Source organism: Mangifera indica, chromosome 9 (genome assembly GCF_011075055.1).
Source record: "Mangifera indica cultivar Alphonso chromosome 9, CATAS_Mindica_2.1, whole genome shotgun sequence".
NCBI lineage: Eukaryota > Viridiplantae > Streptophyta > Magnoliopsida > Sapindales > Anacardiaceae > Mangifera > Mangifera indica.
This window is the reverse complement of record NC_058145.1, coordinates 1625891-1638549: the sequence shown is the minus strand read 5'-3', so window position 1 is coordinate 1638549 and position 12659 is coordinate 1625891. Positions and strand designations below refer to the sequence as shown.

General features: G+C 34.6%; 1 long non-coding RNA gene across 4 annotated transcripts; it reads left to right on the top strand.

The window, feature by feature from the left end:
- Positions 1–502: 502 nt before the first annotated feature.
- Positions 503–12092, top strand: LOC123225860. 4 transcript variants are annotated; one of them, XR_006504215.1, is made up of 6 exons: positions 503–1067; positions 9926–10194; positions 10709–10818; positions 11456–11481; positions 11561–11640; positions 11904–12092. It is a non-coding gene; the product is annotated as an uncharacterized LOC123225860 (long non-coding RNA). The 4 variants fall into 4 exon arrangements; XR_006504217.1 differs by lacking the exon at positions 11456–11481 and having other exon boundaries at positions 11572–11640; XR_006504214.1 differs by lacking the exon at positions 11456–11481.
- The last annotated feature ends 567 nt before the right edge of the window (positions 12093–12659 follow it).

Below are 12659 nucleotides of genomic sequence, written 5' to 3'. Positions count from 1 at the left end.
AAATAACATTTAACTATATGATGATATTTAATTTGAATATTCAATTGTACGCTTAGATTTAAGTCGAGTTTAAGCTCAAAAATAAGTTTAGTTCGAACAAATTCAAAATGAGATTAACTCAACCAATGTCAAGCTTAAGTTTGAAAGTTAAATATTTTCAGGCTCAAGCTCATGTTTGAGAGGTGTTCAACTTACTAAACTCACAAGCATGAAAAACTCTATAAGAATTAACCAAAACGATATTATTTTAATTAATACACATTAAAACGATATTATTTTAGTCCTTTTTACAATATCAAATTAAACTCAAAACTTGATTCGACTCAAACTTGAATCAAACTTGAGCTCAACTTTTTTATGCAAATCGAACCCAAATAACTTTGAAGTGAATTCAACAAACTCAAGTTTGATTTGGTTAAAATCTAATCTTACTTAATTGGATACATAAAACTGAATACCTACATAGCCGGTCATTTATTATTTATTATCCCTTTTAATATTGATCTTCAGGCTGTAAAGTTGGAACCCTTTTGTCCTTGCTTGTGATTTGCCTATGGTCTTTCTTAATATACTTTCCTAGCCTTTTCCCTTTTCTCTCACAATTTCTTTCATTTTCCCTTCCTTTTTTCTGGTACCTAGTTAAGCTCTAGCTTTTCATTTCTAAGTGCACCCCACATGAGATCTTATTTCAGGTATTTTTGCTTTTATATTAGTTTGAAACTCCCTCAAAAGTAACAAACAATTAGAAATTTGCAGTGTCTGAGCTTTGGGGATTTCATGGAGCTTTTCAAGGACCTGGTAATTGTAAGTCTTCACCAGGGAGATAGAGCTCAAATCAACTGAAGTCTCATCAGCTCCACCGGTTTCACGGCACCACCAAATTTGATCACTTTCGGAGATTCATCAACATGCGGCATGGATCAGGATTGAGGCCTCTTGTTTATTTCACAGACTCTATCAGGCGTCCATTATTTACGAAGTCATCAGCAAAATCTTACCGTCTATTCATCTTCTTCTTCGCCCTCGCCGTCGGCGCGTTAGTTTCCACGCGCTTGCTCGACACCACTGTGAGTAAAGTAGTCACTTTATTTTATTATTATTGATGTGAATGTGATATAATTATTTCTCTCATAAATAATGTGCTCTCAAGAAAATTGACAATTGCCGTCATTGATTATTATTAGCTTCTAATTCTAATTTCGTGTTGTGAACGGTGTCGTGTTGACTTGGGGCATCGACACGATTGCCTGTCTGGCCAATTGTTTCCTCTGGTGACTGTAGATTCTAAGGCTTAATGTGCACTGTGGGTGTGGGTCTACCCAACTACGTTGAGAAAAGGTTGTTAAAATAATGGCCAAACGACTATTTCCCACCCAAGGTATGCTGTAATGACAAGTTTCCCCCCTTTAACTATGGAAATACCAAACACCCACCCATGGCCAGTTAAATTTAACAGAACCCTAACGCCTGAAAATTTTATCTCCTTTTGCCCCCCTAAAGTTTGAAAACAAAAATTTCCCCCCAGCCTAAGTTTAAGAAAATGGCAGTTTCACCCTAGGGTTTGGTTTTGAAATCTCCGGCGACCTCTCCGGCTCCGTTGCCGACGGCTTCTCCCTCCCGAAGAATCCTCTCCTTCCGGTGATCGGTTTCCTCCCATTTGGAGGCCCGATCGTCGCCGGAAAAGCGGTGGGAGACGAAGAACTTCGTCGGGGAAGACGAAGTTCTTCGTCTTCCCAGACGAAGACGAAGCCGTCGTCTTCGTCTGAGAAGACGATCGGCTTCCCAGGGAAGACAACCGTCTTCTTCTGGGAAGACGATCGTCTTCCCAGACGAAGACGACGGCTTCGTCTTCGTCTGGGAAGACGAAGAACTTCGTCTTCCCCGACGAAGTTCTTCGTCTCCCACCGCTTTTCCGGCGACGATCGGGCCTCCAAATGGGAGGAAACCGATCACCGGAAGGAGAGGATTCTTCGGGAGGGAGAAGCCGTCGGCAACGGAGCCGGAGAGGTCGCCGGAGATTTCAAAACCAAACCCTAGGGTGAAACTACCATTTTCTTAAACTTAGGCTGGGGGGAAATTTTTGTTTTCAAACTTTAGGGGGGCAAAAGGAAATTATATTTTAGTTTATTTTTTAATATTATAGAGAAAATGACAATTTTACCCTTAACCCCGTTACTTTTAACTGGCCATGGGTGGGTGTTTGGTATTTCCATAGTTAAAGGGGGGAAACTTGTCATTACAGCATACCTTGGGTGGGAAATAGTCATTTGGCCTAAAATAATTGGAACACGTGTAGTAAGTTTTAGCTACATGCATGTGCACGTAGGACCGGATTACTGACTTGTTTGCAGCCCTTGATGCTACCTTTCTTCTAATACATACAAATCATTGTTTTGGATTCTTATACAAATCGAACCAAACCCAAACATCCAATGGTTTGAGTTTGATTCAAATGAAAAATAGTTTGGATTGAATTTGGTTTAAGTTTGTTAAACTAAAATTATGAGTGACTTGCGTTTGACCTAAATGAAAATGATTTAACTCAAGTTGGACTTAAGTTTATGGTTTCAATCCATGACTCAAATTTGTTGTTGAATTCACTATTTAAATTCATGACTCATTAATAAAACGATGTTGTTTTATTTACAATAGACAAAACAATGTTATTTTAATAATTACTCAAGATTTTTCGAATCGAATCATGAGCCAAATTTGGATCAAATTGAACCATCTGCCTGACTTATCAACTAGACCGAATTGAATTTACTCTAGTTTGAGTTCAGTTCGGTTTTAAAGACAAAATAAACCTCCTAATTCAAACTTTATTCAAATTCGAGTCGAGTTAACTAGATTTAGATCCAAGCCTTTGTTGGGACTAAAATCATGTTGTTTTAACAATAACTTAAGATAATTCAAATTGAGTTATAAGCTAATTTCAAATTGAATTAAACTATCCACTCGGCTTATGAGTACATTAAACCAAACTCTCTTTAGTTCGAATTTGAGCAAAATCGACTTTTGAACTCAAGAGATTGATTTGGGTCCAGCCCTACGTCCTGACCTTTGTTGGGACTAAAAACATAGTTAAGGCTCAATCTCCACCTAGATGAACCCATTTTTTACGCGTGGATTTGGAAAGCATGAAAGAGTTGTTCACGCGTGGGTTTGGAAAGCGTGAGACATTATGCCCAAACCAACGCGGTCTAGCTGAGGCACGAATACACAATTTATTTGTCAATGAATCAATATGTTTCCGTTTCTTTATGCCATGCTTGTAGTTAAATGATTATGATGGGAAGTAAATCACAATTCCCACCCAAGATTTGACCAGAAAACCTTTTTCCAACCTTTGATAATATAAATAACACTTCTTTACCAAAATCAAAAGCTGTTCATATAAAACAAAAAAGGTGTGTAAGGGGCAAAATAATAATTTCATCATCTATCAATTTTGAAAAAAAAAATTTAACCTGTCCATATGTCTTAAACATCACAATTTTTCCTTTTAACAAATTTAAAAATTTACACTTATAGCCTTAAAAACCCTAATCACCATTCGACTATAATCCCATTATTACCAGTTGTGAAGTCGACATCAAATGAATTGGGAAAGATTGATATCGGTGAAATGAGCTATCAAAAGTTGTAATTGACATTAGAGGGAGTTGAAAAGGAGGAGATTAACACGTGGGACATGCTACTAGACTTTGTTAATATGAAATGAGATAGGAACGATGATATCGTTGGGGAAATGAGCCAAAGATGGATAAATTGGCCCTAGAAGTGCTTGTGGAAATCAAATCCGAGTAAGAGGTGAGTCGTCGAAAGTGAGATTGTCGATTGGGTTCCTAAAAAGTTGAGGGTGTGGCGGAAAGAAAATAAGAATAATAGGGTTTTAAGTAAATTTAATATTTGAAGGGGGCTTTTTTAATTTTTATTAATTTAGGGTGATATGATAATTTTGAAAAGTTAAATAGTTAAAGATAATAAAGTAATTTCACATATCCTAACATAGTTTCAAAATTGTTTTTTACTAACAAAATTTGATTTGAGTAGGAAGGTATTATTTTCCCACACAAGAGGTCGAAAGGTGTTTTCAGGCCAAACCTTGGGTGGAACATGTAATTTCCCCAATGATGGGAACCTGGCCACCTGCAATTCAAAGCAAACATATATTGGTAGGGTCTCATGTATTTGTTAAGCATCATCACTTCCCTTCCATGTTTTCAATTATGTTTTCTAAGTTATTTATGGCATCGTTCTAAAAACCGAATAGGATCAATTAATTTTTTGAATTCAATTAGGAACGGAGAGTCAATCAGCTTGTTGACTTAGGCATAAAAAGTTGAGGAAATTTTTGAGTCCACCACATTAAAGTGTATGACATGCATCATCAATTCCATGGAAGATCAATCAATTCCATTGTTAGACTGATCAAGACTGGTCCTTTCATCAGATCAAAACTTTGTCCAAATGATTGATATAGATTGTTTAATTGATATAAAATATTTAATGAAAATTCAAAAATCAAAGAAATTTTTGAGTCCACCACATTAAAGTGTATGACATGCACTACCAATTCCATGGACGATCAATCAATTCTATTGTCAAATTGATCTTGACTGGTTCTTTCACCAGATCAAGACTTTGTCCAAAAGATTGATATAGAATGTTTCATTGATATAAAATATTTGAAGAAAATCTTTGTATATTTTTTTTAACTTAAGAAGGGATTTAAACTTATACTCACTTAGAATCTCTCTTCTTTAACACTCAAACTATTTTTTGTGACAAATCTATGAATACTTACATTAACATAAATCCAAAAAATAAACAAGTCAGCTTTACCATCCAATATTTTAATATGCTTTAGACACTAGACAGAACTCTGCAAAGAATTCTCAGAAAAAGAAAATTAAATAACTGTGTCTACTGTACTACAGAGAAAAAGCTCTTTCAGAGTAAAAGTTATTCTGCAACTGAAGCTCTCTTCCTTCTGTAAACAATTCTTCTACCTTTTAATTTGTCACACATTGATGCCTCAATTCCAAACCTTGGAAGTGATAAGCTTTTCTTAGCCATTTGATCATAATGTGAATTGCAGGGCTGTTAAAAAAATTCCGTAAGCCAAACTAAACCGGGGCAGTATACAAACTGATAACCGGATTGGAAAATAGGAGAGTAGAAAATCTGGTTCAGTTATCGATTAGGATTTTGGCTAAACTGGTCTTTTTTTTCAGTCGGGTTATCCATCTTGTAGTATTTATAAACACGTTAATTGAACCAAATCAGTTTGTAGGTTGAAAAGCCTTGTTCAAGAGTTGAACGCTCATTCCATTTCCCAGATTTCTCTTTCAACATACAACAACATTGTTCTATCGGTTGTTTATCATTCTGAACAAATTGCAGAAAATGTGAAGTCTGAACCCAAAAACAATGCCAAGTTTGGAACGACTGTCTCTGAAAATTTGATAGAAAAGTGGTTAACTGAAATTCAATCTGCTTGTACAAAACCATTGGTTCAACTCAAAAATAGTTAATCTTTTAACTGATTCAGTTTAGATTTAAAATTTTCTTCAAATCAAATTTGGTTTGGTTAAAAGAATAAACTGGTTTGGTTAACCCTTTTCGAATTATAGGTAAGACCCATGAGAAAATTGAGATGGGTCCATCTAAATCTGCAAACAGACAAACCCTCTGGCCTTGCTTGTATATTTATCATATATATTCCCATGGAAAGCTGAGCAATACTGAAAGATTTAACATAAACCTGGAGAAAAACATAAGAGTATCATTCTCAATTTTTCTTTGAAAATGGGAAAAAGAGAAACATATAGTCCTAGTTGTGTCATGCTTATTTGGAAGCATAATTATGATCATAACTTACGATGTTGTATAAGAGAATTTATTAATTAGACCTTTTAATATTCAAAGTTCAAATGGGAGACTTCAAACTATTAAGCATACTGACAGAAGAAACAAGTTGCCGTTAAGTTTTATGATAGCAGTGTAAAGCAGTATGACCCGGTTTACTGCACGCCTGGAATATAACTCTAGGTTTTGGAAACATCCTCCCTCTACCTCTATTTCGGTAATTCTGCATATGATCACCTGTAACTCCTCAAGCATTATGCATCTGATCTGTTCGAGCAGATGAACTATTAGCATAGAACAATTTTACATTACTCGCCACACTATCAGTTGTTGAGTTCCAACTCTCATACTCTTTTCTCACCAAATTTAGTAGCCACATTATTACTGCTATCTTGTATATTCATAGAGTAGCAAGCATTCTTATGTATTCTTTGTTCGTATATTTGCAGAATAAACTTAGACTCAGCTAATGTTATAGTTTCTGTTAAAGAATCTAATTTTGAGCTTATGTAAACTATAGCAGGATTAAACTCCAATCCAAGTCCATCAATTATGTGATTCAGCAACTCTTCATCTAAAACAGTTTGACCACTGGCTCCTAAAGTCTCAGCAATGTCCTTCATTCGTCTTATATACTCATGTGTACTCATAGATCCTTTCTTTAGATTCTGTAAAGCATCCTTGAGTTTCACTACTTTGACTTTCGACTCAGTTACAAAGTAATTCTCTAACACGCTCCACACAACACTAGCATTTCCACACTTAGAAACATGACTGAACATAGATTCGGAAATAGATGCAAGTAGCCAACTCATTAAAAGCTTATCATATCGTTTCCAAATATTAAAATGAGGATTTGGTTGTTTGACAGAAGTACCTGACTCATTCGGTAAAACAACAAACGGCGAAGGACACTGCAACACACTAGTCAAGTGATCTTCAAGTTATATGCTCCCACCGTATTTAGCACCTGTGCTCGCCAATATCGGTAATTTTCTTCAGTTACAGCCTGCAAATTTGACACTGGAAAATTAGTTCTTGAACATGCATCAAATTTTAGCAACGGTCCAGAACCAAACACTCTCTCTGGAGTGACAGAAGAATCAGATAAGGATGAGAAACTAGCTATTGACGCTAGTCGTTGGCTCTGATACCATGAACAATTTCTACAAAAATAAGAAAAGAGAAACAGAGCTCTTAAGCAATCCATAAACAATAGATTGAATGATATGCAGAACTGACTTTATTCCAGAAAGTTCAACCTATTTATACAAGTTTTACAATGCCAGCTGTCAACTCAACTTGCATCAAGTCTACACCATTCATTTACTCACACACAACTCATGAACATAGACTTACATACCCGTCACAAGCACTAATAGAACAGGATTTCTTCAGAGCAAAAGTGAAAGAAGAAGATGAACAGCACCTTTCAAATGAGCAAAATGATTTACTGTTGCTACAACGTCAAAACCACATCACTATACCTTTAAACAATTCGCAGTGTTTCACTTTAGTGGCAAACAGCTCCCACACTATTCATAAACTTAACGGCAATTTGTTTCTTTCTTCCAAACGGTTTAAAATCATTTATTTATATAATAATATATTATCGTTTATATACATGTTAATACTTATTATTACTGTAGATAATTTTGTATTATTTTTTTGTTTTGTTTTCTACTTTATTTACGAGAAATAAATGTTAATCATCCACCTTAAGTTTTATTGTATAATGGTGATCTAAATTTTCAAATGGGTAATTCAAATATTGAAAGTAAGGATTCGAAATATGAACTTTGAATAAGATCTACGAGGATAGAAGAGAGATTGAGTATTATTATATACTCATAAATTTGTAATGTCTACACTAGGTCCTTAAAATACTATAATTAGGGTTTTGTATTCAAAGAGAAAAATTCAATCTCTTTTTTCTTTTCATAATCATCTTTGGATTTTATAAAATTTTCTCCATTTATTACCGCAGTTTTTCCTAAATTGAGTTTGTCACATAAAATCTTTTGTATTTTTGCTTGTTTTTGAGTTGTTCATGGCTATTTATTTTCGAGATTTCATATCAAGCTTATACTGTAATCTCACTTGTTATAACATAATCTCATTAAGTAATCTATATTTACAAATAAATCTCACTAACTCATTGATACGAATTGATGTGACAAAAATTAAATTTAGAGAATAAATTCAAAATAAAACAATTAAAATATGAGGGAAAACAAAAGCCTAGAGAAGTCCAACACTAGAAACATTAAGGCAAAAATTATCCGATCATCATCTGAGTAATTTGTTGTTCTTTTTAATTATTTAACTTTTTGTTTTTCACTCAGTTTAGGATTAGATTTGAGCTGAGCTAGGTTTGAACATAGGTTGGCTCGAATCTTATATAGCTAGCTCGTGTTTCAATCCAACCTAACTTGGCTTGCTTAAATGTACACCAAGGGGGATCACAATTCTATAGTCTTTTTTGTTGATACCTGGAAGAGATAGAAACAGGCTAAATAAGGAAATTTATGAGAGTAAATTCAATAGGTAATCTTATAGAGTTTCTTACTCTTACTCCAATTCTCTTCAAGTTGGAAAAATGGCTGATTAAAACTAAATGATGACCTGTATTTTGTTATTAGCATTAGCATTCTAGCTAAGCGGTTGACTATTTGATATTATTCTATCCAAAGCGTGGCATCTTTTCAACCATCATTGAAATGATTTCAAGCCTAACGTGACAACCCTTATGCTCCAAGACAAACATAGCTACTAAATAATGTTATAGGTTTTGAGGTTTGGCACAAAGGAATTGTCCGTGAGACATCTTGAAGACTTGAATACATTCACTTTTTGGGTGTAGTTATGGTTATAGGCATTAGTTTTATTCTTTTTTGGACTTGTTAAAAGAGTGGTTTTAGCTCTTGATCAATTTGTGTAGAGATAAATTACTTCATTCTTTAATATTACAATTGACTCAAATTCTACACTGTCTGCCCTCAAGCATCTCCTCACCTTTGATCTCAACACAAACCAATAATCTTGTACTCTCTTGTTATGTTGTTTTCCATGTCACGATGATTTCACTTTTAGTCATATCCATATGCATTCTATTACACGCCATTGGAGCATGCCAATTATGCCCGTATGTTTGCATGTGTTCACCAATTTGAACCCCAAAAGTCTTGATAGTCACCAACCAAATCAACTTTCAAATGATTACCGCTGTTTCATTTAATTTTAAAATTATGTTATTTTTGTTGATGCGATTTTTGACAGGATGAATGCAATTTGAAACCCTGCATAAGTTATGATAACAAAGATAAAAATGTTATTAGACTTAGATATTTGTTACAGTGTTTTATCAATATAGAAGAATTGAAATACAGAGCAAAAAGGATAAGATACAAAATTTTTTACAAAGTTTGACCCGTTAGTTGGAATGTTTACATTCATATGGCTCCTGGATGATTCAGGTGGGATTGTTAATTTTGTGAATGAATTGAATACAGTACAAAACTCCAAGTGGCTTACCAGAATATAAGTTACGGTTTAATTAGATTAGATGTGAAATATTATAACACATTAAAACTATAACATTTTATGAAATATTATAACACATTAAAACTACAATATTTTATAAAATTAGAAAATTTTTCCCATTTTTTAAACCAAATAAAAGTTAAGGGTGTTCAATTTAGTTCGATTTGTATTCAACTTAAATTTATGACTCAAATTAGTGTCATTTTTAATTTTAATTTGACAAACTTGAGTCAAACTCAAATCAGCGTATTTTTTATTTAAATCAAACTTATGTTAAGGCTTTACAACTACAAACTTAATTTGATTTATATCTATTTTTAAAATAATATTATTTTATAAATAAATTATAAATTAAAATTAAAATCATGTATTTAATTTAAGTTAAACTATTTTTAATTCGAGATAATAAAACTACTTAAATTTAAATTAACCTATTTTTTATCCAAACGAAATGATATAATTTTTGAATAAAAGAATTTTAAAAATTGTCGTTTCACTCTCCAAACAGCCTCAGTCCGGTCTCTTCAAGCCCAGATGTTATTACATCTGACATCTAGCAAATCAGCAATTGACAACGACCCAGCGACGACCGATCAAGTAGTGACCAACCGAGGAAAACAGACGAGATTGTACGATGATAACCAAAAGGAAGAACGATCGACAGACGCCGAGGAGAAACGAAATCCGACCGACCGAGACCGAGCGATCAACTGAGAGGATGATCGACTGACCAATGACGATGAGAGACAATATCCGACAGAGAATCGAACTGAAATTGTAAATTTCTGTATTTTTATTCCTCCATTCGATTTTGTTCCAGAGGAATTATATTGGATTTTATGTTTTTTGTTGTAGAAGTTTCAGCTTGTTACATATTTGTGAAGTTGAATATTGGTTAAATTTGATGCTCTGTTGAAACCCTAACACATTGCTGCCGATTTGTAAATTAGAAGTTGAAAATGTTTTTATATTATGCTTATTTTAAATTGGGAATCTGTTTGTTTATTTTGTCACATTTGTATTTGTTTGCCGACCTATTTGAGAATCATTTTTGAAGGTAAAAATTTGTTTGTTCATTTTACCCGAGCATGGTTTGGATCAGTTCAAAGTCACGTGTTACTATGGCTTGGAGTCATGGTATGGATTTTACCAGATTATAAGGCCTACACAGATGGGACTGTCTCTGAATATTGGTTTATATGTACTACTGTCAAAAAAGTTCAAAGAAATTAACATATTCTTCTAAGTCAGAATATTTCTTTCATATTCTCCATTCTTTTGTTCTACACAGATATGGCCTCAGCTGCATTCATCAAGCCTCTCCCTGTAATAGAGTTTGTTACGCAGCTTCTATGCTAAGATGTGCTGTGTAGGACATTATCTGATTCTGATTTTGTGAAGGTACTTTTTCTTATATTAGTTTAGTGTTTGTTGTTGATTTTTAGTAGTTACTTTGACTTGAAAAGTCTTTTTTTTGAGGTTTACTAGATTAAGAAGGTCTTTAGAGGAGTGAAAGTAGAAGTTTCTCACCAAGGTAATGTCCGTGGAAAGTATTGTGTTTCATGATTGACAGCTCATCTAGGAAAAATCTGGCACATTACAAGGTGGTTAGCATAGCATGTGATGTTTGCCAACCAGCTGATGTGCAGAAATTGGCAAATTTTGCTGTCAGTGAACTTGGTTCTTGTGATATATTGGTTAGTGATTGTGCCTTTTGACTTGGTTTTAGACTTCTCAAAAATTTTCAGCTGCTTCAAGACTTGTAATGTTTCCCCTCCCCAACTCTACTCCTTTTCATGCGATCATTTTGCTTCTGCTACAGTGTCAGCCTGACATTATTATTCTGTTCCTATTAGAAAGAAACAAACATTTATTGGTTCTTGTTGACTAACCATTCAAGCTAGGAACTTACTTTCACCTCTGGTAGTTTTGGCTTCTAGTTAATTGATGTATTGATTTGACTCCATTGATTTTACTTTTGTCCCAGTCTGTTTTAATCTGCAAGCATTGGTTCTTATTAATTTTTTATTTCAATCAGGAATGCAAAGAGCTGTTGTAATTAGTGTATGTTGCTACCTTCTGTTCTCTAGACTTAGAGTCTCACAATTTTTTCTTGGCTTCTGATTTACTCTTTACTTACCAGCTATTTGACAGATCAATAACGCAGGCACTAATAAAGGTTTCAGACCTTTAATGCAGTTTACTGATGGAGATATTAAGCAGGTATTGAACATATTTATTGTGATTGATAATTCCAGATTTTTTAATAAGCAAATACGATTTCCTATTCAGAACCTGTCAAGTTTGCTCTAGTACTGGAAACATCAATTGCTGTTAAGTTGCCATATATTTTAGCAGGACCAAATATTAATCATCACCTGTCTGAAAGCTTTGCATTAGCCCATCCCTTTATTGGAAAAAGAAAAGAATATAGGCCTACGCTGATTACTCACCAAAGTATAACGAAAGCCTTGTGAATCTGATAGGAACCTGGAGATTTGCGTGCGGCCTGACTGACTGCTACGGGTGCGGAATGTGGCTTCCAGAGAAATGGGATTTGCTTGAGGACTGTTTTGTGTTTTGCTTCCAATGTAACAGTGAATAATTGCTGAAAACAGAATGCTATTGAATGCTATGTGATATTCTGATTGAAATAAAATTCATTAAGAAGCAAAGATGTTCAGTATTTTCTTCCCCTGCTCTGGGGTTACAAAATCACCCAGCCACTACCTGGGCTCACACAAATATTCTCCTCACAAAACAATAACTAAAACTCAGACAAATAGCTTCCTCCCAAACAAGGTAAATATGACTCTCAAAACAGTAACCAGCCACAAAGAAATGCAATACAACACAACTAAAATTCACACAGAACACTTAAACTAGAACCCTCCCTGATTTTAATGACCCAATGGATCCCCGAAGACTCAATGCCAACCAGCTTTCGAGAGGCTGGAGCTCTCCCCACTTCCTAGCTATTTTCCTCCCAAAAATTCCCCCATTTCCTTATCCAGGTTCCTATTTCTAACTTCCTCACAACTCCTTTTCCCATCCTGGCATGCCAGCTCAGCCTCCAGCATCTTCACAATTTCTTCTTTTTCCAGCAGGTCCCAAAACTTTTGCTGCTTGTCTGCTGCTTTTTCTGCTTCTGGGGTGCTGCCAGCTGGAGCTCCTATGTACTGCTTAATAAAGTCACCGCCACTGCTGCCATCTGCATTAAAATTACAGCCTTCAGCCACCAT